The following is a 12,500-nucleotide window of genomic DNA, read 5'->3' on the forward strand; positions in this document are numbered from 1 at the left end:
ACTGCCATTTGCTAGTGAGCCTTTTTCACTAGATAAATGGCTTGAGAAGTATCTTTGGTGTCTTTTGATGTCTTGCCCTGAAATGGCAGGGGAAGAATTCTCAACGATTTTTTTTCTCTCTTAAGGGCGTGAGAAATTCTCTCTCATTCTCTCTCTCTCTCTCTCTCTCTCTCTCTCTCTCTCTCTCTCTCTCTCTCTCTCTCTCTCTCTCTCTCTCTCTCGTCCTGTACACCCACCAGTCATACGCGAGTATCGACATGTCCACGGACCATGGTAGGTAGCCACTTTATATATATATATATATATATATATATATATATATATATATATATATATATATCTGGGTCACTCAGCATTCCACTTACCTGCCACCTCTTTTTTTGGCACCAATGAATACAAATGAGGAACACAAGACACACACCAACACGTCACCTGGAGAGTGGCACGAGAGATTCGTTTGGGGTCAGAGCTTGACCTCAGGGTAAGACGTAAACCCCCAGGTGAACCCCTAGCCTCACTGGGGAAGACACTAGCCTCACTGGGGAAGCCACTAGCCTCACTGGGGAAGCCACTAGCCTCACTGGGGAAGCCACTAGCCTCACTGGGGAAGCCACTAGCCTCACTGGGGAAGCCACTAGCCTCACTGGGGAAGCCATTAGCCTCCAAGTAGTCGCTTAATTAAGCCTGCAGCTGGTTAGGTGGCCAGCACAGAAATCGAAGAATATAGAAAATCTATATCACAGGTTACCTTTGGAGGCATAGAAAAGAAAGGCAGTAACCCCCAGGCTATCATTAGAGTCATAGAAAATATCTTTACCCCAGGTTAGCCTTATAGAGGCATAGAAAACCAGATCTTTACCCCAGGTTGGCCTTATAGAGGCATAGAAAACCAGATCTTTACCCCTGGTTGGCCTTATAGAGGCATAGAAAACCAGATCTTTACCCCAGGTTGGCCTTATAGAGGCATAGAAAACCAGCTCTTTACCCCAGGTTGGCCTTATAGAGGCATAGAAAACCAGCTCTTTACCCCAGGTTGGCCTTATAGAGGCATAGAAAACCAGCTCTTTACCCCAGGTTGGCCTTATAGAGGCATAGAAAACCAGCTCTTTACCCCAGGTTGGCCTTATAGAGGCATAGAAAACCAGATCTTTACCCCAGGTTGGCCTTATAGAGGCATAGAAAAGAGAGAATGGCCAATAACCCTCAGGGTAGATCTTTGGTCAAACGAAAAGTAAGATTCTTTGTCCCTCTGTGCACAGATGGTCCTGTGTGGGTCGTGACGTAGGGGCGTTTCAGCTGGTGTGTGTGTGTGTGTGTGTGTGTGTGTGTGTCTATGTCCAGTCGTTTTTTAGAGTGTGGCGTGACGCTGTCATTGATCGTGGCCAAGACACGAGTCCAGGTGACAGATTGGGTGTGTGTGTGTGTGTGTGTGTGTGTGTGTGTGTGTGTGTGTGCTCTCTCTCTCTCTCTCTCTCTCTCTCTCTCTCTCTCTCTCTCTCTCTCTCTCTCTCTCTAGCATGACGCATGAAACCACCGCCCTCCCTCCCTCCCTCCTCCCTTCCCTCCTTCCCCTCCACCTCCTCCCCTCCCCTTCAAATCAACCCTCTCTCCAGTACCTGTTATTTCCCCTCTCCTTTCCCCCTCCCCCATCTCCCCTCCCTTCCCCCTTCTCTCCCCTCCCATCCCCCTCCCCTCTCCCCTCCTCCTCCCCTCCTCCCTTCCCCCACCTCTTTATATCACTATTTTCCTTTGAGGCGTGACGTCTGGCCTCCCCCCTCTCTCCCCTCCTCTCCCCCCTCTCTCCCCCCTCTCCCCTCCTCTCTCCCCTCTCTCCCCCCCTCTCCCCTCCTCTCCCCCCTCTCTCCCCCCCCTCTCCCCTCCTCTCCCCTCCTCTCCCCTCCTCTCCCCCCTCTCTCCCCCCTCTCCCCCCTTACAACCCCCCCTAAACCACCACCACTACTACTACCCCCCCACCACCCTCTGGGACCACCCCCATACCCCTCCACCTCCCTTAAACCACATTGCATGTCAAATGGGAGGGAAGGGGGAAAGGGAAAAGAGAGAGAGAGAGAAAAAAATAATATATATATCCCTCTAATCGTCATTTTTACGACACACACGTAATGAGAAAGGTAAGACGCCATTGGTCGGGGGGGGGGGGGAGACACAGACACACACAGACACACACACAGACACACACACACACACACACACACACACCTCCAGATTAAGCCCGACAAGAGACAGACACTCGTTTTGTCTTTTAGTCAAGTAGTTAAGGAAGTATTTTAGAATTCTATTACGTATTTGCACCAGAGAGAGAGAGAGAGAGAGAGAGAGAGAGAGAGAGAGAGAGAGAGAGAGAGAGAGAGAGAGAGAGAGAGACTAGTTTAGTGCGTTAGTTGAGGAAATATTTAGGAATTTTTAGTATGTGTTTACACTAGAGAAACGTTAGTTCGGTCTTGTAGTTAATGATTCAAGAATTATTTTCGAATTTTAGTATTTTAAGTAATTATCTTCGCGTTTAAGCAAATATTCCCATTGGTATTTTAGTAATTACTTTTGTGTGTATATATATATATATATATATATATATATATATATATATATATATATATATATATATATATATATTCCTATGAGTCCACGGGGAAAATGAAACACGAAAAGTTCCCAAGTGCACTTTCGTGTAATAATCACATCATCAGGGGAGACACAAGAGAGAAATATAACAGTCAGTTATAGGTAATCTTTTATTATTCCCTTTAGTATTTTAGGTAGGAATTCGTGATAATTTTAGGTAATATTTTATTATTCCCTTTAGTATTTTAGGTAGGAATTCGTGATCATTTTAGGTAATCTTTTATTATTCCCTTTAGTATTTCAGGTAGGACTTTGTTGCTCTCGCCAGTGTCTTAATATACATTTTAGTATTTTATAAGTTCGGCATTATTCTGTGCCTTGCCTGGCCTGGCCTGGTGGAATGATAGATGTGTGGGGGCGTTCGTGAAGACGGCAGCAGACACCATGGCCCCGTCCACGAACGACGCGTTCGCGGATCCAAGAACGGATTTATTGATAAGATTTATGGCCCGTCAGCTTCGCCTGAAATTATGCTTTGTGGGGTTTGAGTAAAGCTAGAATTATCATAGCTTTATGTTGGAAAAGCTAGAATTATCATAGCTTTATGTTGGAAAAGCTAGAATTATCATAGCTTTATGTTGGAAAAGCTAGAATTATCATAGCTTTATGTTGGAAAAGCTAGAATTATCATAGCTTTATGTTGGAAAAGCTAGAATTATTAAGAGTTCTGTTAGAAAAGCTGGAATTATTATTGTTTCTTTTTTCATATTCGCTATTTCCCGCGTTAGCGAGGTAGCGTTAGGGACAGAGGTCTGAGCCTTGGAGGGAATATCGTCACTTGGCCCCCTTCTCTGTTCCTTCTTTTGGAAAATTAAAATAACGGGAGTGGAGGATTTCCAGCCCCCCGCTCCCTTCCCTTTTAGTCGCCTTCTACGACACGCAGGGAATACGTGGGACGTATTCTTTCTACCCTATCCCCAGGGATAATAATAATTTATTATTATTATTATTATTATTATTATTATTATTATTTTTATTATTATTATTATTATTATTATTATTATTATCATTATTTTCATCATTATTATTATCATTATTATTATTATTATTATTATTATTATTATTATTATTATTATTATTGTACTTATATTTGTCTTTTCTTTTTTTTCCTTTTTCACCTTGAAGGCTCCAGTTACAGATAAAATTCCACATGTAGGGGGAGCCTTATTTGAAATACAGAGAGGATTACGTCAGGGAAAAAGAAGAGACAAGGGAAAAAGGTATTTACAAATTTTTTGGGAGAAGTGGAAAGACGACCTGTCTTTCAAAATGTGTCGGGTCATAGTTATTGGGAAAGACATAAAAGAGATGAGTTCCAAAGCTTGGGAGGTGTAGGGAAAGAAACAGTTATCAAAACGGCCCACCCTTGAGTAGTGTTATGTATGAACCAAACTCCCATGCATATGTTAATTCTCTATTCCCTATTCCCTTACGTCTCTGTTCCACCTATCCCTTCCGGGGAAGTCCAATATCACCTGTGGGAGAAGGGGGGAAGGGGAGTTGAAAATTCAACCTAACCTCCTTCACACCTCCCACCACCCCCACACCTTCCTGATGATGCGACCGTATCATCCTTCACTGCGTGCTTTCGGACCCCCACCCCACCCCCCCCACACCCCCGTCCCAGGACCTGCCCCCAGGCCTTTTGTTGCAGTTACTTACACTTTTCCCTCGGCTTCGAGTCACTGTCACTTGCAACAATACTTAAGGTACTTAACAGGTGCTCTTGTGTGGATACCTGGGTCGAGGGGTCCAATTTCTTCTGCCATTGTCTGACAATGTAGGGGGGGGGGGGCGCCCAGGGGGTAGCTAAGGAAGGGGGGGGGAGATTAGGGGGAAGGAGGGAGGGAAGGAGGGAGGGGATGGGGCCTTTTAAGTGGAGCTAGAGAGAGAATAGATCGCCCGAGGCCAGCCAGGGAGACACGGGGTTCTCTGTGGCGAACCAGGGAGGGGTGTTGGGCCGTCTAGGGAGAGAAGGAAGAACCGTCCAAGGGAGAGAGGGACCTTGTGAAGAGAACCAGGGAAGGTCTTGGGAGAACCGGGGATCTACCGGGCCGCCTGAAGTAACCAGGGAGAGAAGGACCATTGGAAGAGAACCAGGGAGAGAAGGACCACTGGAAGAGAACCAGGGAGAGAAGGACCATTGGAAGAGAACCAGGGAGAGAAGGACCATTGGAAGAGAACCAGGGAGAGAAGGACCATTGGAAGAGAACCAGGGAGAGAAGGACCATTGGAAGAGAACCAGGGAGAGAAGGACCGACTCGTAAGAAAGGAGTGGGAATGAGTGGGAGACTGGTGAGTTACCTGGTGTGGTGGACGGATGAGTTACCTGGTATGGTAGACGGGTGAGTTCCCTGATGTGGTAGGCGGATGAGTTCCCTGATGTGGTGGACGGGTGAGTTCCCTGATGTGGTAGACGGGTGAGTTCCCTGGTGTGGTAGACGGGTGAGTTTCCTGATGTGGTAGACGGGCGAGTTCCCTGGTGTGGTAGACGGGTGAGTTCCCTGGTGTGGTAGACGGGTGAGTTCCCTGAAATGGATCCCCGATGAATGATAGATAAACCTCGGTGCTATTTTTGAGCCCAGTAAAACACGGAGGAGTAACAAGGGCGATGCAGAAAGTAGCCTGAAGTAGCCTTAAGTAGCCTTAAGTATATAAGTGACAGTAGCAACGAGTGGTTAAGTAGGCCCGAGGGGAGGAGGAGGGACAGTACAATATAAGACAGGAGGAAAGAAGAGACAGTAATTGGTGTCAGGATATAGACGGCGAGGGAGGGAAGTAGACGAGAAGACCTTACAAGTGGACGGTAGATGGAGACTGACCGACCCCAAGTAGACGGTAGATAGACTGAGTGACCTCAAGTAGACGGTAGACAGGGACTGAGTGACCTCAATTAGACGGTAGATAGAGACTGAGTGACCTCAAGTAGACGGTAGATAGGGACTGAGTGACCTCAATTAGACGGTAGATAGAGACTGAGTGACCTCAAGTAGACGGTAGATAGAGACTGAGTGACCCCAAGTAGACGGTAGATAGAGACTGAGTGACCGCAAGTAGACGGTAGATAGAGACTGAGTGACCCCCAAGGGCGCGCTCGGTAGGAGTGAGCGATGTAAGAACGAAACAATGTGGGAAAGGACAGGTGAGGAGGACCGAAACACTATGGCGAAGGTTCAGGTTAATATAGTTCAAGTAATCTGGTTGTTTGGTGGACCAGCGGGCTGTTAGGTTACCCCAGGTGACAAGAGGGGGGGGGGGAGCCAGCAGGAACCCCGCTGCCCACCAGGCGCCAACACCACCCCCCACCCCCCATTAACGACCCCCTCCCCCCCCTTCCCCCAGAAATTCCCTCCAGGAGGTAAAGTTCCCCGTCCGACATCCCGGCCGGGCAGGGTGCACCTGCCACGTGTCCTGCCGCGCCCGCCCTTAAGCTCAGAATCCTACCCGGTCCCATAGGAGTTTCGGCCTTGGGTCTGGGTAGAATGGCCATTGATTGCCGTTACCCAGAGCTTGTATACCTGTCTCTCTCTCTCTCTCTCTCTCTCTCTCTCTCTCTCTCTCTCTCTCTCTCTCTCTCTCTCTCTCTCTCTCTCTCTCTCTCTCTCTCTTTTTATTATTTTTCTTACCAATCATTTTTTTCCCAGGGGGTTTTATAATGATGGATCATTAATGAATGGTTTTAATCAGGTTGAGGGTTTATTGTACTGGTTTCTCGATACTTCCCCTCCCCCCCCCCCCGGGTTTAATCCCAGGAGGAAGATAATGACTTGGTTCTGGGTGTCATGGTGTGGTATTCTGTGTTGTTGTTTGTTTGTTTGTTTGTTTTTAATTTCCCCATCGTATTTTTGAGGCGAGTTTATTCGCGGGATATGTGGATCAGTCTTGAAGGTCTTTTTCTTTTTTTTTGAAGGAGATTCCATGTCCCAGCGACGGCTTGCAGCGCGCCGTGGTTAGGGATCGTGGATGTTGCAGTGGTTGAAGTAGTGGGGGGTGGGTTGACCTGGTGGCAGTAGGGGGGGTTGACCTGGTTGCTGTAGGGTGGGCTGACGTGGTTTGCAGTTGGGGTTGACGTGGGTTGCAGTAGGGGGTTGACGTGGTTTGCAGTAGGGCTTGACGTGGGTGGACAGTAGAGCTAGGGTTGAGGTGGTTTGCAGTCGTGGGCGGACAGTAGAGCTAGGGTTGAGGTGGGTTGCAGTCGTGGGGGGGGGTTGACGTGGGTGGACGGTAAGGCTGGGTGCCTCCTTAGAAGAACCCTGGGTCACGCCACGGGTTCATTTGTGGTGTGAAGACTTGAGACGAACCGAAGCTAGGCAGGTTCTCTCTCTCTCTCTCTCTCTCTCTCTCTCTCTCTCTCTCTCTCTCTCTCTCTCTCTCTCCACCCCACCCGACCCTCCACGCTTAATCCTGTCACCTCCTCCCTTCACGACGTGGCTAATCCGACCTCAACAGGGATTAGTTGTTTGTGGCCTTTTAAATGGCTGAGGGGCAGAGGGCCATTGTTGAATTCAATGGGGCTTTTTAGGGCAGAGCCTCATTACTGTGAGGCAAAGTACCAGCGAGTGGGGTGGAGTGGGATTGGAGGGGCTGTGTACGCAACGCTACACGCGAAAGAGCAATGTCAGGGAGAGGGTGGGGGGCGATTTGAGGCGGTGCCGAGTTGATCGCCAGGAGAAGTTGACGCTGGTGGGATTCGACGCCCAGAAGGGTGAACGCCAGGAGAAGTTAGTGCTAGTGGGATTCGACGCCCAGAAGGGTGAACGCCAGGAGAAGTTGGCGGTTGTGGGCTTCGACGTCCGGGAGGGTGGACGCCAAGAATCGTCGTCGTGGAACGAAGAGTTGAAGACGACAAAAGGAGTGTGCCCATCTCCAAAGACTCCGCGGATGGAGTTTGAAGGCCCAGGTGGCAGACGACGCCCAAGATGACTGGACGCCAGGGAGAATGAAGGCCAAGATCACTGAGCATCAGGCAGTATCGACGCCAGGATTATGGAATCCCAAGGAAAAAATCGACGCTCGTGATTGCGTCTTGACGCCAGCCGAACAATGTATCGACTCAGAAACGGGAGATATATTGATTACAATTCATCGATACTGAGTCCCCATATATATATATATATATATATATATATATATATATATATATATATATATATATATATATATATATTTTTTTTTTTTTTTTTATACTTTGTCGCTGTCTCCCGCGTATATATATATATATATATATATATATATATATATATATATATATATATATATATATATATATATATATGAGCATATTAGAGACAAAAGATTCTGATTTCTGTCTGTCGTCTGCAAAAGTTGGAGCAAATTGCGACCGAAGTTTGCACATTTCGTTCGCCCAGAGCCGAGGTGGTCGGTCATCAGTCGTAGGGACACACTGCAACGTTCTCCGAGAACTTGTTGATGACCCAGAAAACTCTCGACTGTCGGAAGATGCCGTCGTGACCCGCTCGAGATAACTGCCACCACAATCTTCTTCTCGTCCTCCTGTTCCCCACCAGTGCCTCTCCCGCTCCTCCTCCTCCTCCTCTTCCTTCTCTTCCTCTTCCTCCTCCTCCGTCCTCCTCTTCCTCCTCCTCATCCGGTAAAAGTTGTTCGGAAGTTCGGTAGAGACGACGGCCAAGTTGTTCAAACTTCCTTCCCGGGGATCCCACTCAAATGTTTGAGGATCTTGCAGAATTGCGACAGCTCGATCTGTTTTGTGAACTCTTCGGGGGATCCGGCAGGAGTTGCGACGGACAGGGTCGATCCATGGATGTCTTCGAGGATCCGACAAAGAGGTTCGTCAGGTCGATCTGTGGACTTTTCTCAGGGTCTGAGTTGCGACGGACGGGGTCGACCTGAGGATGTCTCCGGGGATTCGACAGAGTTGCGACGGCCCCGATCTATCGACGTCTTCGAGGATCCGACAAGAGGGGTTCGCCAGGTCGACCTGTGGACGTCTCTTAGAATCAAAAAAGAGTTGCGACGGCTTCGATCCGTGGATATCTCCTGGGATCCGACAGGGCTGCGACCGTGCCCTCTCCACATGTCACCGAGGATGCGACAGAGTTGCGACGACCTTGATCTTCGATGAGAGGGGAGAGGCCCTTATGGTTGTTCCTGCTGGGGCTGCCGCCGGTGGAATCATCCATCCCCCCACTGTGGCTTCAGGAAGACGGGTAATCATGGCTCAGCGTGGCATGATTAGCGAGGGAAGTCCTTCTTCCTTAATAGACCGTGTCGACGAAACCTTTTTTTCCGTCTGTTAATTAGACCAAGACGGCTAATGGCGCCCTCCCAAAGACTCCATCTGGAGGGAGATAGAGAAGGATTTTCCCCCCTCCATCTTCTTTTTATCTTTTCCAGCACCACTGCACTTCGAGCAGAGCCCCTGTGGGAGGGTCGTGATCATAACAGATAAGGAGGCAAAGGGAGGCATACAGACGGACTGATTAGAATAGATATATAAATGGAACAGATGAAAAGACAGATGGATGATGCACGTGAACTTACAAGGAAAGATAGAAATGATAGAAATGATAGTATGATAGAAATGGCCTCGTCTGGCCCCCCACCAAACAGACACCACAGACGAAATGAATACACACCGAGAGATAAAAGATTAGAGGAAACAACACCCCCTTTCCCCCACTCACAGAATCACACAGACACCAGCATTTCAACAGACAAACAGATACACAATGGGGAGGGTGGGAAAGCACAGATAAAAAAAAAAGACCAGTGAGGATTATGCTGCCAGGGGCGAAGGAAAAAAAATCTAATCTTTTGAAGACATACAAAACAAGGCAATAAGCCAGACGAGGAGGTATGGTTCACCGGACTCCCCCAAACTTCGACCAAGTTGAAGTTGAAATTGAAACTGAGAAACGCATTTATCTTTCAGTGAGGGAGAGGCCGTCGTCTCGTGTGTCATCAAGGCTCTCTCTCTCTCTCTCTCTCTCTCTCTCTCTCTCTCTCTCTCTCTCTCTCTCTCTCTCTCTCTCTCTCTCTCTCTCACGGTGGCTGTTTCGCTAAGCAAAAATGTTTCCCTGGTGAGGAAGCCATCTACCTGCGCTGCCTCTCTTACTGAGGCAGCTGCCTAATGAGCCAATCCCTCTCATCTAGGCACAGGTGTATCGCTAAGATCAACTAAGACAGGTGTATCACTGAGGGTCGACTAAGACAGGTGTGTCACTGAGGATCAGCTAAGACACCTGTACCTGTATCACTAAGGGTCATCTAAGACACCTGTATGGCTAAGGGCCATCTAAGACACCTGTATCACTAAGGGTCAACTAAGACACCTGCATCGCCAAGGGCCATCTAAGACACCTGCATCGCTAAGGGTCAACTAAGACTCCTGTATCGCTAAGGGTCACCTAAGACACCTGCATCGCCAAGGGCCATCTAAGACACCTGCATCGCTAAAGGTCAACTAAGACTCCTGTATCGCTAAGGGTCATCTAAGATACAACTGTATCGCCAAGGGTCATCTAAGACACCTGTATCGCATAAGGTCTCCTCCTCATCCAACAAACTCTCCCATCAATTGGGACTGTACGTCATCAGCAAGACGGAATGGCAAAGTCTGCCAAAACTTTCGGGATCAGATGACTATTTAATTGCAGATCGCAGAGGAAGGTCTCTGGGTAAAGTCTATCGTGGCGATAAAACGCATTGGGAAATACTTATACTTTACTTGTGTGTGTGTGTGTGTGTGTGTGTGTGGTAAGTAGAAGAAATTCAGTGACGTTATTTTCGTGGTCCGTGCGAGTTCGGCGTTACGATGCCTGAGCACGACGTAACCTTTGCGTTCAAGGGTCGTACCGTCGTGCACGCCCGAGGCCTGACGGTCAAAAGGGGGGGCGCTACGAGAACGCTCCCTTCCGCCTGACTGGGGGCTCCTGCCGGTGGCCACAGCGTCCGGTCGGACGTGCGGCGGAAACGGTAAACAAATAAGAAATCATCCGTTGCCATTGCTGGGTAGGTGCCGGTGTCCGATTCCCAGCCCCGTAGAGGCTACGATTCTTATACCTCAAGTCGGGGGTTGTCGAGCACGCCTTCCCCACTACTACGGGGAGGTGAGGGGGCTCACCTTCCCCATATGGTACTTAGAGCACGGTAAAAGTCCCTGTCCGGGGACGTGAAGCCGAAGCTGAGGCCAGGGCCAGGAAGGATCAGGCAGGGGTTCAGACGCACTGTATCGATTAAGCCCACCTGGCCACACACCAAAATGGCCGCCACACCTCACTCTGCCGCCCACCCTAACACCTTGCTCTACGTCACTATATATATATATATATATATATATATATATATATATATATATTGACACACACAAACCTGACCCCCTCTCACTGGTCTGAACCCTTCTTGTGGTCTGAACCCTCCCTGAGGTCTGACCCCTCCCTGTGGTCTGAACCTTCCCTGTGGTTCGAACCCTTCTTGTGGTCTGAACCCTCCCTGTGGTCTGAACCCTCCCTGTGGTCTGAACCTTTCCTGTGGTTCGAACCCTTCTTGTGGTCTGAACCCTTTCTGTGGTTCGAACTTTTCTTGTGGTCTGAACCCTTCTTGCGTTCCGAATATTTCTTTTGGTTTCCCTTACTACATTTCTCCTCCGTTTCTATTTTCTAGTCCTCGAACATTTCTCCTGACCAATTGCTGCTGTCTCTTGTAATCCTCTCACTCAGTCGCACTCCTTCCTGCGCATACCGCCCATACAACTCCCTTTTTTTTGTTGTTGTTCTATCAATAGCGACTTCCTCATTCCACCATTGACTACCGTCTCTCTCGTAGGTCCACGTCCCCGCCTCTGCATGTCATATACTTCACCCGCATATGTAGAACCTGTGTCCATAAATACCGTCCAATCGTTGACCATCTCGTCATATCGCTGCACACACGTCACGTCTTTCCGTATTGCCTCGACCCCCAACTCCCAACCACGGTATGCCATTTTCTCTTATCGCAACCACTTCCCCTCATACGGTATTCCATTTTCTCTTTTCCCCTAAAACCATTATAACCTTTTGCACCCGACTCCATCTGACCTCCTGCACCTTCTCAACACATTTACATCCAACAACCTCTCCTTTTCCACATCTATCAGTTAACACCTAATTCCATATTACCCTTTGACCCCAACTCTCGTACACCCACGGATACCTTTGTGTACACCTTTGCTGAAGCAATTATTACCATTCGTCATTCCTCTCTCTCAGCACACAACGCCACACGTTTACCCCATTATATTTAAGACCTGGAACTTTATGTCCGTTAATGATGTCCTTAATTGCCATGTCGTACATGCCGCGCAAAAGGTCCGGGTTCGAATCCTTGGTGTTGGAGGGCATTATTTATATATGGTGGATGGGATTGGTGATATCCCCTGATGATTTTAGTGTGTTTGGTGATGGCTGGTGATGGCTGGTCGAGCGTGAAAGAATGAGGATTAGAATCTTTCCTGTGAGGTGATTGGCCAAGCGTAGCCTATATTATTATCCTCCTACCCCCTTTCTACCTGTAAGCATTACCCCCCCTTCCCACCCCCATTTCCCCCCCCCCCCTTCCTTTCCCTGGGTTGTACCTCCTCCCCCCTCCCTTCTGCGTTACCCCCTCTCGATACACACACACACACACACACACACACACACACACACACACACACACACACACACACACACACACGTATCACCTACCCCCCTCTCTCCACACGCATATCACCCACCCTCTCTCTCTCCACACACACACACACACACACACACACACACACACACACACACACACACACACACTAGTACTGGCGTTCGACCTCCTGGCCTCAAAAACACGGACAATGAATTATTCCC

The 12,500-nt window shown here is 48.5% G+C and overlaps 1 protein-coding gene across 2 annotated transcripts in view; it reads left to right on the forward strand.

The window, feature by feature from the left end:
* LOC139747596 (uncharacterized) overlaps window positions 1-12,500 on the forward strand; it is a 78,699-nt gene that overhangs the window by 42,730 nt on the left and 23,469 nt on the right. The window lies entirely within an intron of this gene.

The sequence above is a fragment of the Panulirus ornatus genome, chromosome 69 (assembly GCF_036320965.1).
Source record: "Panulirus ornatus isolate Po-2019 chromosome 69, ASM3632096v1, whole genome shotgun sequence".
In the NCBI taxonomy this organism is placed as follows: domain Eukaryota; kingdom Metazoa; phylum Arthropoda; class Malacostraca; order Decapoda; family Palinuridae; genus Panulirus; species Panulirus ornatus.